Source organism: Neomonachus schauinslandi, chromosome 13 (genome assembly GCF_002201575.2).
Source record: "Neomonachus schauinslandi chromosome 13, ASM220157v2, whole genome shotgun sequence".
NCBI lineage: Eukaryota > Metazoa > Chordata > Mammalia > Carnivora > Phocidae > Neomonachus > Neomonachus schauinslandi.
Window position 1 is genome coordinate 40,430,141 of NC_058415.1, and position 7,522 is coordinate 40,437,662.

Here is a 7,522-nt window from a genome sequence, read left to right on the forward strand (position 1 = left end):
GAAAGAAAGAAAGAAAGAAAGAAAGAAAGAAAGAAAGAAAGAAAGAAGAAAGAAAGAAAGAAAGAAAGAAAGAAAGAAAGAAAGAAAGAAAGAAAAAGAAAGAGAAAAAGGCATTGAGTGCAAGGATGTGCAATCAATGCAATGATTTTCTCTTATTTTTGATTACATAATGAACACTTGCAGTAACAAATCTCAAATAATACAAAAAAGTGTATAATTAAAGGTAAATCTTCCTGTGACCTCCCAGGCTTCCTGTTCCGCCATGGAGGCAATCATTGTTATCAACTTATTTATGTTCGAGCTTTTAAAACTGTCACCCATTATAGGCTGAATCATGTCCCCCTAAGATTTACATGTTGGGGATTCAAATCCCTCGTCCTTCAGAAAATACCATATTTGAAGAGAAGTGTTTTAAAGAGGTAATGAAGTTAAAATGAAGCCATTAGGGTGAGCCCTAATCCAGTAAGCCTGGCATCCTCATAAGAAAAAGAGATGAAGACAAAGACACAGAGGGGAGACTATGTGGAGACATCAGGAGGATTGACAGTCTGCACACCAAGGAGAGAACTTCCAGAAGGAAACAGGCTTACCAGCACCCAGATTTCAAAGTTCCAGCCTCCAGAACTGGGGGAAAATAAATTTCTGTTGTTTAAGCTACCCAGTCTGGGACCCTTGGTTATGGACCCTCTAGCAAACTTATACATCACTCAAAGAGAATCAAATGGGGAGCCAGTAGAAAAGGATCTATATGAAATGGTGGAGCATGTCACAAAAATTCTGCCTTTTCACTTTTAGGCACCCATCCTCAAGTTACTTTTTAGGGTCAGATTATTGCATCTGCAATTTCGGTGATCTACGGCTCTCTGTCCCAAACACTCCCGCACCATGGAGAAACATTCCATTTTTTTTGCAACTGGGTATGTATCTATCACTGTGAAATGTGACTAATCAGCCACTTACCCAGATGGTAGCGAGGCCTCCTGCAAATCTAAAAGAAGGCCAAGGCAGCTGGGGCAACGTCACCGTGTGCCTCCCCATCCTGCCACCCACCCGTCCCCACCGCCCACAGCCTCGACTTACAGCCAGGCCAGGATGCCGTCACTGAGGCTAAGCCTCTGCCATGTGCCTCTTCCTCATCCTTAAAATTCACCTTGATTGCTTTTCATTCTGCAGAGGGCTGCTCTCAGAGAGAGTAATGTAAGTACAAGTAACTCTGGACTGGAAGCCAGAAAACCTTTATCTGTTTGCCGACTGCCTTCCAGCTTGGAAGCTATAGGATTGCCGGCGCTCCGGGTCCCTAAACCTTGCCAGGGACAATACCACCCGCCCTGCCTTCTTCATTGGGCTCATTGCCTTTCTTTTCACCCCTAATCCTGCTGCACCCTGCCTGACGTGTCTGCATGGATGGGTCTGCCCAACCACAGGCCATCAGGGTGATGTGACGCCCCATTCAATACCCTAAATGAAGTCTGATGACCTCTGTTCCCCTGGCCTCCCCATCCCCCTCCATTTCCACTCCTGTTCTTATCAGGAAAGGCTCCACCTCTACACAGTGGGTTTCACGATCTCTCTCTCTTTCTCGATCACTTTCTGTTGTTTCGGTTCTATAGAGTCCTTTCCTGTGCTCCTCGTTATCCTTGTAATAGTCCTACCACAGTTGTAGCTACATGGTGATTTGTCTGAACATTTGTTTAACATCTGCCTCCACTTTAGATTTTAAAGCCCATGAAAGTAGGGCCATGTCTCCTGGAATCACCATCTCAGGCCTTAAAATAGTTCTTTCCACATGGGAGGTGCTCAAAATACTGGTTGTAAAAATGAATGAATGACTGTCTCTAAGCTCTCTGGTCTTCACTTCCTTCCCTATCCGGGTTGGATTCAGGGCCCATCGCTTCAAACTCCCTTGTCCCTTTGTCCTTCTCTTGCACCCATCTAGTGAAGTTCCAACTCTGGAAACACCAGCTGTCATCTTCCCTGGGCCACATCTGGCTTGTGGAATGCTGGCAGGGTCAATGACAAAGTGGCAAATATTGGTTCCTTATACATTAACTATCCCCCTTCTTAACAGAACCCTCAAATCTGCACAGCAGTCTTTCCTATTACTCCAGTCAACTCTGTCTTCATTTTCTCTATAGTGTATTTCAAAATCTTCTCTAATCATCTCCAGCCTTCAACCGTTCTACCTCTTCAATCGTCTTCGGCAAATGATCTCATCCCTTCTTCCACAAAGAAAGATGGAAGCCAGCAGATGGGAGAGTTCTCTCCCATCTGACCATCCCACCATATTCATTCATTTCTCCTTTCCACTCTGCTCTTGGATTCCATCCTTTCCAACTTAACGTAGTGAATATTCTCCCCCATTAACCTTCTTCTACTCCACTGGCTACCTCCCACTAGCATTTATACAATCTTTACTTATTTTGAATCTTTTAAAAATGTCTCCTAATTTCTTGTAAGTTTTCAGGTTCTACACTTTGGTGTTGTCTTCTGCCTTCATGGGCAAGTTTTGGAACGAATTGTTCAAACAACCTCCACGTTCTCACATCCCCTGACACATCGACCCACTGCTGACTTCTGCTTCAGCGCTTCCTTAAAGCCTCCTTCCCAGGATCACCCATGCCTCCTCATAGCTGTTGCAATTCCCTGCAATATTTAACTGATTTCTCATAAATTTGGTCCTAAGGAAAATGGAGAAAAGGAGGTCAGAGTGGATGAAAACCCTGAAGCTTTAAGCTATAAGAGCAGAACCGCCCATCTGGCCAGCTCCCTGGGTAGTGGAGGATTTACAAGGAGCTGTCTCACTCAGAACATCAGAGTTTCTTTGGGATTCTGGAAGCCAGGTCACTTCTTTACTCAGCCATTTAGTGATTCCTCCGACTTGGCTTAATTTGGGTGCATGTGTGTCCTCCTAACTAGGGAGAGGAGGCTCCCCAGAGGCAAGTTCTGTGTTTTCTGGAGATGGCATTGTCAGCAGCTGAGAACAGGGAGATTGTTAAATGCATTTTTCTGTTTCTTTTCTGTTCCTGGTTCCTTGCTCAACACTTAGGAGGTTAATGAATGTTTGTTTTAACATACCAAATCCAATAAAAATGGGGACGGAAGCTTCTGACACGGGGCCTTGTTGGGCTTTACTTTCTAAGAGATCTCTCTTTGTCCCGGAGAACTTATCCTTAATTCTCTGTGTTCAGACTGTTTTAAAATCAAATTTCCATGGAACCTGGGAAGACTCAGAATAAACCTTTCTTTATTTCCCAGCCTGGCCACAGCCTCAGAGTAGGTCTTTGAACTTTGTCCCCAGGCAAGTTTCTCCTCGAGAATAATTACACTCCTAGAAAAGGGAGCTCCTGCCAGAGGACTCTGTGTTAGGTGACTTACACAGCTTGTAAATTGTTTTCCTCCAGTTGGAAGATGGGGGTGGTATATCACCAACAGGAATGAGTGTAGGGGGCATCTGTCTAAAAACCATTTCCCTACTGGCTACCTTGCCAGTTTCTGCTTATACAATGCAGGCAGCTTGGGGGAACCATATTGTCCCTATAAGCTCATAACACATGGACAAATGATTAAAAACACATGGAAAACAGTTCCACAGCTAAGCTAAAATTCAGATGGGAATGGAAAATCAACTTGCAAAGCTTTCAACTGACTCGGGGCCAAATGTGGGACAGAATGCGAGGAGAAGTTGCCAAAAGAGAGGGAAGTTGGGGGGAAAAAAGCAACTCGTGCATAGGAAACCTAAAACAATGACACCTTGTATTGACAACCCTTTCCTAAGACTCTCCAAGAGTAGGCACCAAAATCAACTCTGGAAAAATTAAGACCTTCATTTCATGAAAGATTTCAGACAGATTTATATTTTCTACCTCCATAAATAAAGGTTGGCTTGACTGTCTTGGCGACACCTATGCGGAAACATAATGTTCAGTATCTGTAACATAAATATTAAAATAGGACACATTTTTCCTTTTCCCTTGGAGGTGTGGGAATTAAGTAACAAGGTGACATGAGACAAACTGAAAAATCATGACAATAAAATGCAAAAGCAAAGCAGAACTTTCCAGTAAGACTTGCCTTCTGTTGCGTACCTGACCCTGGGCCCAAGTTGGCCATAAAGCTGGGCAGGCCTTCGTCACATTTGCAAAAGTTCAATTCTGGGTTCAACTCCGAAACTCTTGGAAGCTTGTTATTTGAGGCTAGTCACTAAAATGACCCAAGGATTCTGGTGGGTAGGAAGTCTGTAGGCAAGGAGATTTCCTGGGAGCCAGATTCTGCTGGGTTTTTCTGTCCTTTCACTTCCAGCCTGAATCCTTCCTGACAGCCGTACAACCCAAACCACCTTTCTCTCCATTTAGCACCATTTATTTCTTCACATGTTCATCTGGGAGCATGATGGATCCTCAAGACATGGAAAAAGCATGTTCCTTAAATACTGAATGCAAAAGGAGATTTTGAAAACATGGCTCCATGGAGGAGCCATTCTTAGACGAGAACTATCCTTCAAGTCCTTAGCAACAAACAATTCTTTCTGTCATGTGAAAAACCATCTGCTAGCGTGTCTCTCTTTATAATGAGATTTGTGTATCATAGATTATGTCTGAAAGCAAGGCATATTGGGGTTTTAAAAAGGGCTTCCGGGGGCGCCTGGGTGGCTCAGTTAGTTAGGCGACTGCCTTCGGCTCAGGTCATGATCCTGGAGTCCCGGGATCGAGTTCCGCATCGGGCTCCCTGCTCGGCGGGGAGTCTGCTTCTCCCTCTGAACCTCCTCCCTCTCATGCTCTCTGTCTCTCATTCTCTCTGTCTCAAATAAATAAATAAATAAATAAATCTTTAAAAAAAAAAAAAAAAGGGCTTCCTTGGTCATCTGGATTTCTCCGAAAACTGGAACCATTTCCACGTTCAACACAAAGTCCTAACATGTGGGAATGTTCTCACTTGTCATACGGAACTTTAAAACCCTGACTCTCCCACCCCCAGATCCTCCTTCCCTGTTTACTGGTGAGCACAAGCACTGCTTAAAATTGTCACTCTCTTGGGGTGCCTGGGTGGCTCAGTTGGTCAAGCATCTGACTTCGGCTCAGGTCATGATCTCAGGGTCCTGGAATCGAGCCCCGAATCAAGCCCAACACTCAGCGCAGAGTCTGCTTGTCCCTCTGCCTCAGCCCCCTCCCTCCCCCCTCCTTCTCCCCTCTTCTCCTCCAGCCCTCCTTGTGCCCACTCTCAAATAATAAAATCTTTAAAAAAACTTGTCACTCTCTTCCAGGTACTCTGCATCTCTCTCTCTCTCACACACACACACAACAGCTTTTAAAAAGGTATCTTTACTATGTTCCAGGCATGTTCTTTGTAGCTTCACATCTAATTTTCACAACAATTTTTCCAGGAAGTTATTGTTATCCCCATGTTATAGATGAGAAACCTAAGCTTAAGGAATTTAAGGTACGTAGCGAGTAAATGGTGGAATTGTGATATAAACTCACCTCATGTTTGTCTCCCGTCAGTTTGCTTTTTGCAATATAGCTATTAAAATGATGCATACATTATTTTATATTCTGCTATTTTGAAATAACATTATGTGATAGAGTTATCACTTTAATGGAGAGAATATAATTTTCCGTTAAGCGTTCTTCTGTCATTAGTTATTTAAACCATATAATTTTACTCCAATATTTTACTGCCTTGAAATAAGGATATTGTTATGCTTATAGCTCTCTTTTCTTTTAAAAATTTTCCATGTTGTAGAAATTACTGTTTCTTTCTTTAAACAGCTTTATTGAAATACAATTGACATACAACAAACGTGTTTAAAGTGTATAATTTGAGAGATTTAGACATTTATATGTATACCTGTGAAACTATTACCACAATCAAGATAGTGAATATATCCATCACCCCTAAAAGTTTCCTTGTGTCCCTTTTCAATCCTTTCCTCTGCCTTTTCCTGTTCTCTTCTCCCATTCCCAGGTAATATCTGACTTGCTTTCTGTTACTATAATGTTTGCACTTTCTAGAATTTTCTATAAATAGAGTACATATACACTAGGTGTTCTTGTCAGGCTCTTTGACTCAGCATAATTATTTTGAGAATCATCCATGTTGTTGTAGCAATATCTCACTTGTTTTTATTTCTGAATAGATTTCGTTGCAAGGATATACTATAATTTGTTTATCCACTCACATGATAATGGACATTTGGTTGTTTATAGTTTTGACTGTCACAAATAAAGCTGCTATGAACATTCATATATGTCTTTGAATGGAAATATGCACTTTTCTCTTGGGTAAATACCTAGGAGTGAAATGGCTGGATCACATGGTAGGTGTATGTTTAACTTTTTAAGAAACCACCAAATTGTTTTCCAGAGTGGTTGGGCTATTTTATATTTCACCAGCAGTATATAGGAGTTCTAATTCCTTCATATCCCCACCAACACTTGGTATGGTCGGCCAGTCTTTATAATTTGAGCCATTCTAACAGGTGTGTAATACTATCTCATTGTGGCTTTAGTTTATAATTCCTAATGACCAATATATTTACATATTTCATTTACTTATTTGCCATCTACATATCTTCTTTGGTGATGTATCTGTTCAAATCTTCTGCCCATTTAAAAAATTTCTTATTATTGATTTTTGAGGGTTTCTTTTATAGAGTCTGGATATCAGAGAAATGCATAGTAAATATTTTCTCCCAGACTGTGGCCTGTCATTTTCTTACCAATGGCTTGATCAAGATGTAATATCCTTTTTTATATATTGTTGGCTTTGAATTGGTAAATTTTTGTTTAGAATTTTTCTATCTATAATTATGAGGGATTTTGGTCTGTAGTGTTCTTATATTTTTATATAGTTTGGTATCAGAGTAATTCTGGCCTCATAGAATAAATAAGTCAAAAAGTATTCTTTTGAAATTTTCTGGGCGAGTTCTGTAGAATTGGTACTGTTTCTTCCTTAAATATTTGTAAAATTCAATAGTGAAGCTATCTGGGTCTTAGTAATCTATGTCCTCTCATTTTTTTCCTGATTGGTCCGGTTAGAGATTTACCAATCATTTTTATTCTCAAAGAACCAGCTTTGGGTTTCATTGATTTCTGCCCTGATATTTTCTACATCTTATTTCTGCTGTCTTCCTTTTCTAAAGATTTTTATTTATTTATTTGAGAGAGAGAGAATGAGAGACAGAGAGCACGAGAGGGAAGAGGGTCAGAGGGAGAAGCAGACCCCCCCGCCAAGCAGGGAGCCCGATGCGGGACTCGATCCAGGGACTCCAGGATCATGACCTGAGCCGAAGGCAGTCGCCCAACCAACTGAGCCACCCAGGTGCCCTGCTGTCTTCCTTTTCTAGTTTCTTAAGGTGGAAGCTGAAGTTAAAACCTTTCTTCTTTCAAATATAGACATTTAGTGCTATAAAATTTCCCCTACATAATGCTGTAGTGGAATGCCACAAACTTTAATATGTTTTCATTTTTTAAAAATATTTTATTTATTTATTTATTTATTTATTTATTTATTTATTTATTTATTT